The 14,396-nt window shown below is 29.7% G+C and overlaps 1 protein-coding gene across 3 annotated transcripts in view; it reads left to right on the plus strand.

The window, feature by feature from the left end:
• atos (atossa) overlaps positions 1–14,396 on the plus strand; it is an 87,612-nt gene that overhangs the window by 6,452 nt on the left and 66,764 nt on the right. The gene's annotated exons all lie outside the window — the stretch shown is intronic.

The following is a 14,396-nucleotide window of genomic DNA, read 5'->3' on the forward strand; positions in this document are numbered from 1 at the left end:
TATAGATTTTCTGACCTAATTTTTTCTAATTTCTTTGGTATTTTAAAAATATTTTACTCTATTCTGATCTAAAAACTTCTTTACTAGTTGAAATACTTTTTTATTAATTGGTTGTATGTCAAAGCCAGATAACGTCTGAAGGTTTTACTTCACAATTTATTTTGAAACCAACCTAAAGCTCATTCTCTATGTATTCGGCACCTCCTTACATAAATTCTTTAAAAAATACATCTATAAATTGTTTTGTAAGAAATGTATTCATAACCTATACTAATATGTAATTTGTTATTTACGCTATGTACTTCTGCTTGCTCAAGACCGGATTACTCAAATCTAGGTTCGTCTCTTGTACGAGCGTATCGAAGTGAACTTCGACAGCTACTGGTAAAGCAATCTATCTAAACGACGTTCTACTTTTAACATGATTAGAAATCGAAATAAAAAAAATCCTTGTGATATTTTTTCTATAAAAACATTTTAAATCACAATTAATGTTTTCTTGAACATAACCTGATCTCTTTTCAATGGCAGTTAAGAACTCTTTTTTTATTTTAACCCGTTTTTTTTTTGTTATTTTCGAAGATTAAATATAAACAATTTGTGCTTAAAGTTGGTATAGCGAAATTTGTGCTATTATGTTTCTAATAAAGAAAGAGCCGTTAAACAGCGCTGATCGTGATTGAATTGATTAATAAGTATGCTAAAAATGGTGCTAAATTAATGGAATGATATCTAACGTAGATAAATCAATATTTTTACTAAATAAATAATTATTAATTAATTGAAATCTTACTTCTTTTGAGTTATATTACTATTTATATTTAACCATGATTTGACCTATATAGTCTATTAAATTTTTAAATTCCTTATCTCGTCAATTAAGCCACAATTGTATGAGTATACATTGATTTTTACTTTTCCACTTCGGTAAGGAGTGTATTTTAATTGGGTCAAATTTTCAATGTACAGTTTTAAACGGATCAGTCGTTCTATAGCCTAGCCCCCTCAGTTCAAAAAATGTATTTATGGCCATTGGTTTTCCTGTCTGTACGTTTATGCATTTGACAGTAAAATGCAATTAAATTTTTTTACAAAACTGAATTTAATCTTTTGAATGGTTTATTAATGTTTCGAATAATTCCAAATTTTCACATCTACCAGAACATTCATGATACTCCTTTGAATAATTAATAATTAATAAAAACTAATATAGTAATCTATCTGTCTAATATAAGTGAAGATACAGCAAGAATTATTATTATAAATTATTCTATTGATCTTAAGAGGCAAAGTGGTATGGAAAGTCTAGGGAATGAACACAGAATATTTCTAAGCTTGATGTTTAATTGCAATCAATTTCTTAGCACTATAGGCATCTGATGTTAGCATTCGACAAATATTTTTATTTCTAGGGAAGTTTTTTTTCTCTTTTTGTAGTTTTATAGAAACTGGTACGATATTAATGATGAAACAATCTGTTTCCCATATTTATTGCATCACTTAAGGATATAAAATATGAATCGACTTAAAAGTTTTTTACGACCCCGAATCAAACTGTTATCAACTGTAATAACCCAACTACTCTTAAATTCATGTCAAATCAGTTGAAAACAATAATTAGGAAGTACAAAAATTAAGAAACTAGCTTCATTCTGCTCTCGTGAATCATTTCGTACATTTGTTATCTTTTTGAATCTTTTATCCGATGATGTAATTGAATAACGGTTCTCGGTTATTCAGTTCACAGGCGTTCATAAAGGCATTGTTTTCATACTCATTCCTCCTTCCTCTATTATGTCCAATAAATAAATCGAATTCTATAATTAGCCAATTACCTTGTTGATAAACGATCACGTAAAGAATACTTTATTGTGTTTTCAATTTATTCCTAATAGCCGTTATTAAGGACTATTTTTTTAAGGTATGTAAACTCAGGATTGAAATAAAAAAAATTCTAAAATGGACTCATCTGACTGAAAGCCAAAATTAAGGATATTCTGTTAATGAAGTGAAATTTGTTTAGTTAGAATGTTAAATAGGCTTTAGGCTAAAAGTGGACCCAACCATCAATCTGTATTCTAATTCACAAACGAAACTATTATTTACTGGATGGAATAACGTCCTCAGGCTACTCTAGCCAATGTAGTTATGAAGATTCAAACAAAGGGGGAAAAAACATTCTTGATGATAATTATGTTTGAAAGTATATTAAATAAATTAACTTGGCTATTATCTTTTCTTCGAGTCCTTATCGCATTCGCCCTATAATTCTTGTTGATTAGATTACTCAGTCCCAAACAAAAGGTTTTCTGATTAGGGTTTGCTGACTAGATTGCCCCACTAATGAGTTAAATATCTAACGAGTTGTGTTTCTCTAAAATATATACCGTAAAATTCAATATATTTGATATTACAATATATATTATTTTTTTAAATATATTTATATCATATATTTACTGTATAAAATATGTTAACATACATAAATGAAAAAAGTATATTCCTAACATTGTTAGATTCAGAGTGAGGTGACTCCTTTCAAAGAAAAAAAAAATCAACTTTTTGGAATAATATTTTATTATCTGTATATTTTTTATACTGAATAAAACAGGTTTTAAATAAATTATCTGTTTTTTAGCAATAATAATAGTCTGGAATATATAGGACATTTTGATAATGGTTTTTCCACTATTGTTCGGGTTTAATCCTCGGACAATTTTTTTTAGGTTTTTTTATCATAAAATTGTCGACAGTAGTTTAGATTCTACCTAAATCATTAGGACTTATAATTTTCAGCTTTCTTGGTCTTAGCTGCAATACATTAGAAAGTTAAATATAATTTAAAATCTTATTAAGTTTTTTTCACCATATAATGAATTTTTTCTTCCAAACTCATTAGTTCTTAATCTCCGATCCTTAACAATCCCTGATAATCCTCCGAGGCTTCTGAAGGCTCGATCTTCTAGTTTAAAGCAATGAATGTTTTTCGCATTTTTCCAAAAGACAATTTTTGGATCTGCCCATGTATCCTTTCTTTTTTTTTTTTTTTATTTTAACGTTATTTTTTACTGGGTGAACTAGAATAGTGTGCTAACCTATACGTTCCACCCTACAGTCTCATAGTTCCGCTTTGTCCTAATAAGTAAAAAATCAGACGTAAATGATGTAGATGAATTTCTTAATTTTCTAAGATTTGAAATTCAGTCTGTACACTAAGCTAGATTACAGATATAAGTTTGATTTTTTTATCGTCCGATCCCATAGCGCAATGTTTCTTCAGTTAAGACACAGCCTAATGGCGTGTCCTAACTGACCAAAGGTTGTGCAAACGGGCGAATGCGATGGTCGCTTAATTGCTTGTTTAGTTGAGTGTCCTTATTGTTTATTTATAACACTTAACTATATCCCTTTGTTTGATTTTTTTTTCTAAGCCGCTTAATATAGTTGAGTGTGCTTATTGAACTTTAAATGCTAATACTCAAATATATTCTTTATGTTTGATTTTTGCTTAGAGCGACTAAGCGACCAACGCCGTTCGCCGGGTAGTGCTACTCTTTTTCCAGTTACAACACAGCCTTTTGAAGGTCGAATTTTATCGACTTGTTTTTCACGAAATTATTCGTGCTCTTAAACAGCTGATTTTGGTTGGATTAACTGACGCTATGTTTCTTTTGAAAATTTTCTTTCAGTTCTATTAAACGTGGCCGTTGGCAGAACTTTCTGGGGCTGTGCCGAAAGGAAGTGAAAGCACAAAGAAAGGGAAAAAAATACTCAGAAAGTAATTGATAGTTGAAATTAGTTTTTCTCTAATATTACACCCTATTCTTCAATTAAGAAAAATACAGCAACGTATAAATTTGTTTTACATAAATGGTTTTATTCTAGTTATTATACGTCTACATTTAAGGTTGTTTAAATAAATTTATCAACCCGACTATTATCAGAGGTGTTTTTATTAAACATACCTACTATGCTATTTACGTAAATATAACTACGTGAACAGATAACTAGTTAACTATAGTTACATAGATAGCTAACGAAATAACTGGTCACATCTTTGCTCTTTTGTAAGTATCAATCTCTAATTATTTTTCTTTCATTTAAAACACAAATTAATATTAAAAAATAAATTAAAAAGTATTTATTAGCATAATTAGTATAGGATTTCGATATATTTACGTTAAAATATATCGAAACATTTTAAACATATGTATATCGATATATTTTTAACATCTGTATGAAACGTGCAATTTATAAGTGTATTACTTCTTTAATTGTGAAAAACTTAATGTTTTACTTCATGAAACTGAACTATCGAATTTTTGTCCGTGGGAAAGGCGAGTTCAGTCTTGTAATCAATTGTCTAGATCGGGGCATTGTAATTATTTGATTGGCCTCTTAAGAATAACTTGTAGTTTCAAGTTTTCTAACAATCTTGTACTGATGACAAAAAAAAATTAAAATTTGCTTGGTTTTAATTAGGTTTTCTTATTAGTGCATCAAAAGATACAAAAATCTGCTAGAGGATTAAATTTCCTGTTAATTGCTTTATAACATTCCTAGGATTACAGCAATGCGTTATTTTCCTTCAAAGTAAATTGAAATTTCAATTAATGAGGGAATCAACACCTTTTTGTAAGTTTTATTTATACTATTTCATTGTTTCTCTCTGTTGGGTCATTATAAAATTGTATTTATACATATAAAAAATGACTAAAGTAAACTATTTCGATGGTTGGCAATAAAAACCTTACATCTACATTAAGATAACCTTTGAGTTAAGAGGTTTTTATTTCCTTCCAGCGATATTTGACTAAATGGAAAAGAAAGGATTATTAGAACTTGGAGTGATGCTCTTATAACTATAATAGTAGAAATAAAACTGTAACATGGTTATAATTTGTCCAAATCCCGGAATAATTGAAAAAAAATATTCGCCCTAGAAAAACCTGTGTGTACAATTTACTCTTTTCTTTAACAATTTCAAAGAGAATCTTTAAGCCCGTTGGTACGTAGATATTAAAAAAAAAATCAATTTGGGAATGTTTAACGTTGGGTAAATATAAATGGTAGGTCCAAAATTTGAGTATTTGAACTCTGGGCCTTAGCATTTGGTTCAAAAATAATTTTCAGTGCTCTGAAACATTTTTTTTAAAAACTGATGCGGTGGGCGCATGATAAAATTTTCACATACTAACCTACTTACGTTTTAAGTCCTAAATGTACTTATGTTCTGTGTTGGTTGTGTGGGTTCGGGCTAAAGGTATCGCGATTTGTGATTTTCACGAAAAAAAATAATTTTTTTTTGTTATGTGCGAATAATTATAATTTTGCATTAAATAGGTACTGTAATGTATAATACATTAATTAATGAATGCTAAATAATAAATACTTTGTGCTGAGAAATGAATGAGACAATTTACCATTTCTAGAATCAGACCAACAACTTATTCTTTTCGAAATCGTTTTTCTTTACAGTTCAATGGGCAATCCTCTTATCAGTCGATAAAAAAAAATCTGACAAGTACTTATGCAGTATAGCTTCTTCACTATTTTTAACTTATTATTTTTTTATATTTTTTTTTTAAGTTTCATTTTATTGAAATTTTAGTTTAAAATTTAACACGACTTTGATGGCCAATTATTGAAAAATCTTACTCTGTTGTTTTTATTTGATATAATTATTCAGTTCTCATTGTTGGAAGCATAAAAAAAAATTATGCATAACTAAGCGAAAAAAAAAAAAGGAAAAATTAATACAGGTTCGAATTGAAAAAAAAAAACACTTTTCGATTGCTAGCATATGTTCACGACTTCCTTGTATTTTGTTAAATTGTAGTATTGTTGGTAGGAAAAAAGTAAATATTAGTTATTTCTCTCTAGAGAATCCTAAATATGTATTTTCGTTGCTAATATGTTTTTTTTTTTAATTTTCCCCCATTCTTTATTTTTTTTTCTAAAACCAAAAAAAAAAAAAAATTAATAGGTCGACCAATTTACTTAAAACTTAGGGATGAGAATAGGGTGTTAAGTGAAAGTTGGGTTTCACTTAATCTTTCAATTTTCATCACTTTCAATCTTTTATTTTAGTTTCGACCTTCGATGATCTTATACCAAAGCTATAATATAATATAAACCGGGCACCCTCTGCAATATAGTTGAAAAGCGTGTTTTTCTTTAGACTGTTACACCAAAACGGCTCTATAATTGTGATGCAACATCTGTATTCTCCTTAAAACTGTTTAGTATATGAAATATAGTGTACATCCCCGAAAAAAACAGGGAATTTAACTGAATATGCATTTTATGGAATATTGTATACATATAATCACTTGAAAGTTAATTAAATTAAATTATATATATTAGCAAAGAAAATAATAAACATTTTATTAGTAATGATATAACATGAGGCAGAAGTGCAGAATAATAATCATATTTAGAATAGAACAATCATTTTCTAAGCCAATTCTTGCAAGAATATTTTTATATTATAACAAGAAAATATGGGATGACATGAGCTCACTCTATCGGACGGTACTGTTTAGCTCCTACTCTCTTATTACGATATAAAACATTTTCTGCTAGAATTGACCTACGTTACTTCCCTTCCCCCTTCTCCCTCACATCACTTCTGTTTCATCTCGCTTCACGAAATAAATTTACTTCCGTTTAATTTTTTTTCTTGTGTTATAGAACATCAGTAAAGAAGTTTCGCTTCAATAAGTAATGCTGGGATAATGCAATAACATATAGCACAATAATCAATCATACAAGACAATATAAACAGTGATATGAACGAAATACAGTAACCATATAGTTTACCAGTTTTTATAAAGATGCAGCAATATTGTGATCGAACTCACCAGATATTAACTATTTTAAAATTTCAGGTTTCGTTTCAAACGATTTCGAATCTACTGTTGAATCAAAACTGAGTTTTTCTTATATTGGGGTATTATCTGTGATAAGAAATAGTTAAAACGATGTTTAAGTTTTAATTTTATTTTCTACAGACTAAATGCTTTATGATACTTATATTTTTTTTAAAAACATTTCCGTTAAAAAAAAATGTCTTGACAAGTTTATTAGATGTTTTGCAGTTAGGTTACGTAACTTTTAGGTTACTGGCTGAAGGGAAGGGAAAGTAGGTTGTAGAAATTTTACAATATCTTATTTCAAGTGCTCAATTCAGGTTATACAGATTTTAGCGTTGCTTCTTCGATAATTGAACAATTCTGACTTTTAATTCATTGATATTATGTTGGGAGGTATAGGACATTGATTTTATGTTGGAAGGTATAGAAAAAATATTTAATTTTATATTTTGTTCCTTTAACTACGTCAAGTGAAGGGAATACAGTTATCTGTTGAAAACATTTTAGAACTATCCCAAATTACCTACCTATATAAATAGGTGAGATGCTTGTCTTTGCCACTGTTTTTTGAAGTGCTTGTATCATTCTCGTATGAACCCTTTTGGGCATATTGGGTCTAGTGTGTAGTCTTAAAGGTATAGTGAAAAGAAACGTCGGCAAAAATAAATAAGTTTTACTCACTTGTTTATCTTTACTGACCGCACCCCTGACCATCTCCTCACAAAGTGATTAGTCTTTCGAAATATTTTACGTCCATTACTAAGTTTAAAAAAAATCTCATTATTATTTTAATTCCTTTTTTTTATCTGTATAAGAACTCTAAATCTTTTGTCAGATTCTTCTTCTCTGGTATATAAAACTACGAGATTTTCTACCCTTGTTATATATTCGCATTTAATGATTCATTGGATTCATTGCATAATATTTTTAAAAATATTTAATCAACGACTGCGTATTTTTTGGTAGTGGATTGAGATGGCATTGTCAAATGGCAAATGAATGCGACACGTGATGTGGGAAGTGGGTCACAGTTCGAGGCTGTAACCACACGCATAATTAGGTAAAGATAATGTGTATTTTCATGCGAAAAACACATGACGTTATTTCCACGGCTAGTAAATTAGTCTTCTTATCATGAATATTCTTGAAAAAAAAATTGTTTGGAGTTTTCAAGTGAAACATGTATTTCGTTGAAAACGTTGTTAGTTTAACGTTGAATATATTTACTTTTTAAAAAGAAAATAATTGGAATATTTTTAAATATGTAATTTCGTCAAACAGCATAATATTGCTTTAGTTATCGTATCCTGTAACTAAAAAAAAAACTTTATGCGATGTTAAAAAACAAAAAAAAAAGAAATTAATGCTTCGTTTCAGAGACATGTTGGAAGAAATCTTATGTCAGAAAAACAAATACCTCACACAACAATGTTTGAGACGAAATGTCTCTTGAATAATGTGTTGATTTTTAATTTGTTTTTTACGTATTAAAATGTCGTATTGTTGATTTTGTTCGGACTTACGAAGTATCACGGCTTCAGCCACAATACCATGGCATTTATTATATCAATAATGGTCTTAATTGAAATTATTTTGCCAATTTTGATGATTAATATTTATACTAATCCACAATTCTAGTAGGTTACATAACCTAGCGCATCACACAACTTTCACTCACTACCCTTCGCCAATTTACACCAAACAAAAGTGTAGTGTTTGGTGTAAATTGGTGGGCTCATGTTAAACTTATGCTATTTTTATGATTTAATATACATTTATTCATGAAGACAAAGGCGAAAATTATGATAAAAAATTACAATTTTTCTGTTGATATAAAAATTCGTATATTAGCGTTTCTAGGGTTGGAATGATTGATTGAGCCTTTTTTTGAAAAAATTGGAAAAACAAATCGGTTTTTTAAAGTGGCACTTTATTGATTATTTCGAAAAAGTTGCTGTAACACTTAATTTCAGTTTCTTTCGACCTTTAGTTTTTGACCTTAGCCTGACCATATACATCCAGAAACAGACCATTTTGCGAGACTTTTTTTTGGACGCAGGGAACCTCAAAACATGTATTTCTGCCGAAAACTGGAATTCTAAATTTTTCACGAACGCCATATTTACCCTTACTGTATATTTTTAGATATAGGTAAGTGAAAGTTTGATAAATGTGTAAATAAATTTATTATATTTACTAACATTATTATTTAAAAATAAAACAAATAAATGAAATGTGTACATACTGTGTTAGCATTACTACGACTATTATTAGAAGCTCTTGGTTCTTGGTCCTATATTTTGATGCTTTGGAGAGATGGGTAATGATTGGAAAGAAAAATTTGGTAGAAATAAGTGTGAAAAAAAATTTTAATTCAGCATTTGAAGGATTTATCTGTTTTAGCTCAAATCTGCCTTATACTTAACTTAGAAAGTGGCACAACTTAAAATAAAAAATATTTTAAGTTGGACACATTCCAGCGATAGTACCATGGATTGAAATTATTTTTTAACAACTATGGTAACTTTGGAATAGTTTGTCAGAGAATTCCAAGAGAAAAAGAAACTCCTTTGTATGGCGCTGTCTTTGAAGTACGTCCAATATGAAATGAAAATCAAAACTTTTTTTTTAGTTGGTCTACAATGTAAAATTGCGATATGGTATATTAAAAGTTCAATCTTAATTTTGTCCGCCATTCGATGGCTTACTTCACTTAGGTCCTAATTATTTCCATTTTCATTATGAAAAATGCAATTAAAGATACTCTATTTTAGGAAAATGAGTACTTTTCAATTTATTTTTATAGGTATAAAATCTTAATCCGTTCAGTCAAAAAAAAAAAATTGAAAAATTGTAATTTTTCTATATAATTTTAGATTGGGTTTTAAGAGAAAACCTTTAGTTGTAACTTTCCTAAAGTTAGTGGAAATGTACTTAGCCCGACTGTAAAGGAAGCCGTCGACATTTTAAGGAGAATCAAAGGTCTTATTATTTTCCATATTTTAACTTGGAAATGTTTTTATTTTGGCCCTGTATGTAATTATTTAACAGCTAAGGCTTTTTTTGTTTTTTTAACAACTAAATTATTTAAGTTTTTTGACCAGCAAAAGTCTTGTTTCTTGTTAATTTTGCTTTCCAAGTTACGAGATCTGATTATTTTATTAAATTGGTATGTATTAGCAAAAAGTATTGATTCTTTTCTGAGTCGACTTTGTTCCAAATTTCTGTTCTAAAACCACACACTTTCCCCTCGGCCACGCCTTCTCTGTACAGGAATGTCGATTAGGATGTGTTCGTTGGGTTGCTCTTCTGTGAAAGCAGCTCAGTCAGACAATAGTAATATTGCACAATAGGTCCATCATTAATTTCAGAAGGATGTATACATCTATTTCTTAACTACAGTAATATGGAATGATAAAATAATTATAAAATGAAGATTTTATTCTGATTGATAAAATAAAAAAAAAAGAGCCATTAAATACAATAAAAATAAAAACAAATCCGTATACTATATTTGATACGCAAGTCTTAGATACTCTTGAGAAAAATATTGAATTAAAAACAAAAACAATGATAGTTGTTTTGTTTTTTCAACTAGACTACGTTTTTATCCACGAAATTTAAAGAATAGTTCATGAACATTTTTCAATGTGTACAATAAATGTTTAATTTAGCATGGTTCCCTTAATACTTAATTTTTTAACTACATCATCAGCAGTAAAAGTTATGACTAACGGATATAAAAAATATTTTCATTGTTTCATGGTTTCTCAATATGATTTGAGCTTGTATAATTTTTCAATATTTTGAACAATCAACAATTTACTAAATAACCTCAAAACCTGCCCGAAATAGTTTATATCAATCTTGAGATTTCCCGAAAGATTCTGACATAATTAGGACAAACTATAGGTATGTATGAATTTGAAAAACTAAAACTATTTCAAAACTTGGATAATTGTTAAAAATAACGTCATAAGTGGCCCGATAAATGTTTATATGAAAACGTTGAGCTAGTATCAATGATTCATTTAATTCCTCGATTGACAAATATTTTCGGTTATTTAGTTTTAGATTTTTTTTAAAAATTGGCTAAAATTAAGTCAAAAGTGCTAAGCTTGTGAATTAGTTGATATTATATTTCAGACTATCCTGAAGAGATTCCAATACAATCTTACTGAATGTTTTAGTAGGTTTGTCGAATTTGCAATGTTAATTGAATTACATCATCAGGTATATTCTGCTGAAATAGGATGTAATGTGTTTGTAATAACGCTCTTAAAAGAAAAAGTGAGCCCTTTAAAGGAAAGTTCATTTAGTTTCTTGCTGAATATTGATAATCATTCCAGTCATTCATGTCGGACTATTCGTCGCCTATGAAGATGTCTAGGAGGAACCTACGATGACTTGGTGTAACCATGCCATGAGAACATGTACAACTATGTAGTCGAGTATTATAAAAATGAGTCTTTTCCTATAATCGAAAGGAATGTCGTCATCCGAACTGGGAGGCAGACATATTGGTGATATTTTATGAAATATCTCCTGCGATCCAGTTTGGTTAGATTTCGGGATTGCTATTTTACCAGAAATCTTTGATTTTTTATTGTTTGGCTATCTCATATGATCACAAATTCTGGCATAATATGATATTACATTCTACCATTAAATCAGAATTATCATTATATATATAGATTTTGGGAGAGGAGTGACTCAGTGAGTAAGGCGCTGTGCTGCCATCTCAAAAGACCCTGGTTCGAATCTGGCTGTGGCAGATTATTATATATTCTGTTATGGTAGTTATGAATCAACCCTGTGGGTTTTGGCTCTTCGGAGTCCTACCAGTCTCATAAAGTGAGTACCCTTAATCGGGGAAAAATCTAGTGGTTGAGTGTGATTATGGACGAATTACCTCCTTGCATAACTGTTGATCAAGAAACAGTACTTCCGAGGAACTAATTGCCTGACCCACCATGGTTTGTAGTATCCCTAGTATTATTTTTTTTTTAATAAATATGTATTCTTTATAGATTAGTTATTTAATTAAGAAATAGTGGTTTAATATATAGAAATATTTTCACAATTTTTTCAAGCAAGTGACTTGTTACTTGTAATCTTAATACTTCTTCCACTAGAAATCGTCTACTGTCAGAGAAATTCCGCAATCGATTCGGTTCAATAAATGCGAATTCATATCTTAATCAGTAATGGAAGATATTAGTATCTGGTGTATACTTTTAGTGTTAGTAAGGTAAATTCATCTATAATACATGTGTCAGTCCAATCTTGGAAAAATAATTGGGAGAGAATGACAAAATAAGGTTAAGACGGAAATATAGTTGTGATAACATGGCAAATTAGATTACTCTCACGCCTCTAAGGAAGAACTGAATGCATGAAACGACGATCATATCAAAAGATAGTTATCTGATAATCTACAAGATTATGGATCACATTCATGAAATTAATCTCGGATCAGTTGGAAAGGCATATTGGTTTGAGAAATGTTGAACCAAATTCTGTTAGCAAATATTTAGCAAGTTGATTCGAGTTTGCGAAAGGCATGAGGTTAGGGCAGTGGTTCGATCTGATGGGACGACTCTGCAATATCTGATTTCCCTCGTCCAAGGACTTTCCTTGGCCTCTTTACCTTCGCTCAGTGGAGAATGTGCGTTTCAGTACTCGCAATTTTTTTTTTTTTTTTTTGCTTCCTTCTGAATATTCTTCTTCCCTAGATTATAATTCAAAGTTTGACAAAAATACTTAGGGTCTGGAGTCGTTTTATAAAATCCATCCGGTAAGCACTCAAATAAATATGTAATATGTTCTGCAGTAATATCAGTAATCATATGTTGATTAACTGCATCTTTTTACCTATTACTAGTTTGTATGGCTGTTTGAAATGATAGCAGACATCTGGACTTGAAAGGGATTCGTTGCTAGGATTGGTACGCAAGTTGGACACTGCTTCCCTTAATAGCTTATTATAAGATCTAACGATGTTATAAACTAAAACGTTGGGCTTATCCAAGACGATTCTTAAGTGATCCCTAACTGTATTAAAACTAAGTATAATGTTTTTATTTGCAAAAGTAAGAAGTTGCCAACTTAGTCAATGTCGTATTTGGTAGAAAACGATTTTATCGGAAGGGTTTACTACTTGCCAACTAAGTTCACGCTGTGTATTTTACCTTATTTTTTGAGATGAAGCAGTTGGGATGATTTTTGTTTTGAAACAATCTCTATGATTGTTCAATGATTTAAAAAAATAGAAGTTAGTATTGGCAAGGCTGTAGCTTTGCGATGCACGTCTTGTTATTTACATTTTAAATGTATTGAGAACTCCTACTGCTGATGATTGGCAATTACCATTGCTCGGTCGGGTGATCTACGTTATGATGCTGCTTCGCAACTAGTTCTATAAATATGTTATGTAACAGTTATAATATCTTGAGCTAAGATCATAGTGCCAATTCAGCTCGTACTCAGACCATTCGCTTGTTATGTTAAAACGTGTTGCATCCTTGATTATATTAATCAAATAAATTTGCTTCGTTGTACGTTTCTTTCTGATACGTCCCTCTTTTTTTTGGTATTAATATAATTATTATATTAAAATAAATAATGTCGTCGTTTAGGAATATTGCTCTTGATCGTTTGTTATCCATTTAGACACGTAGTTTGAAATACATGTACTATATAATTTTATTTATCGTTTTATATAATTATAATTTATATAATTCTATGAATTCTATTTCATCAAATTCCAAAACTTTTAATTAAACTGAGTCATATATTATAATCACTCGTGAGAATGAATGGCTAACTACGTATCACGTTGCTCACTTTGTTCTTGCTAGACAGCAGGGGTGGGCCAACAAGTCGATTGATCGAAATGTCTGGGGTGGATTCCCGTATACCATGGACTTTGAAGCGATTGCAGAAGACAAAATTTTCAAGCAATAGTTTCAGATCTATATCATATGAATCAAAAGTTATTAAATATTCATGTTCTTTTAATTCCCCTGGATGTGATTTTTTAGCCCTTTAAATAATTATTGCTATTTTTACTTAGGTATATAAGACTTCTGTATTTTAGTACGATTTTTACACAGCGAGCTAGTGATAGATTAGAAAAAGTAAGACATATTATTCTTTCATGATACATTTTCCTGGCCAAAAACAAAACAACTTTTTCATTTATTCGAATAAATAGTACAACAACTTATGCATTACAAATAAAAAAAATTAAAATACATTTTAGGTTAATATAAATCTATCTTGCAAAAGTGTCGGGAAATTGATTTCTTTATGTAATGCATGTACGGAATGCTGCTATCAAACATTGGGTCTGGAAATGAATTTTCTTCATGAAACTATATCTCGTAAACTTAATAAGTGATTTATAAAATAAAAAAATAGTTTTGAACATATATATTACTTATCTACCCATGCCTCGCTGGAATGCACCTGATACTGAAACATAGTATGCATTTCACACCCCTTCTTCCACCTTATACTACG

Source organism: Halyomorpha halys, unplaced genomic scaffold, assembly GCF_000696795.3.
Source record: "Halyomorpha halys isolate HHAL.00 unplaced genomic scaffold, Hhal_1.1 Scaffold265.1, whole genome shotgun sequence".
NCBI classification, from domain to species: Eukaryota; Metazoa; Arthropoda; class Insecta; order Hemiptera; family Pentatomidae; genus Halyomorpha; species Halyomorpha halys.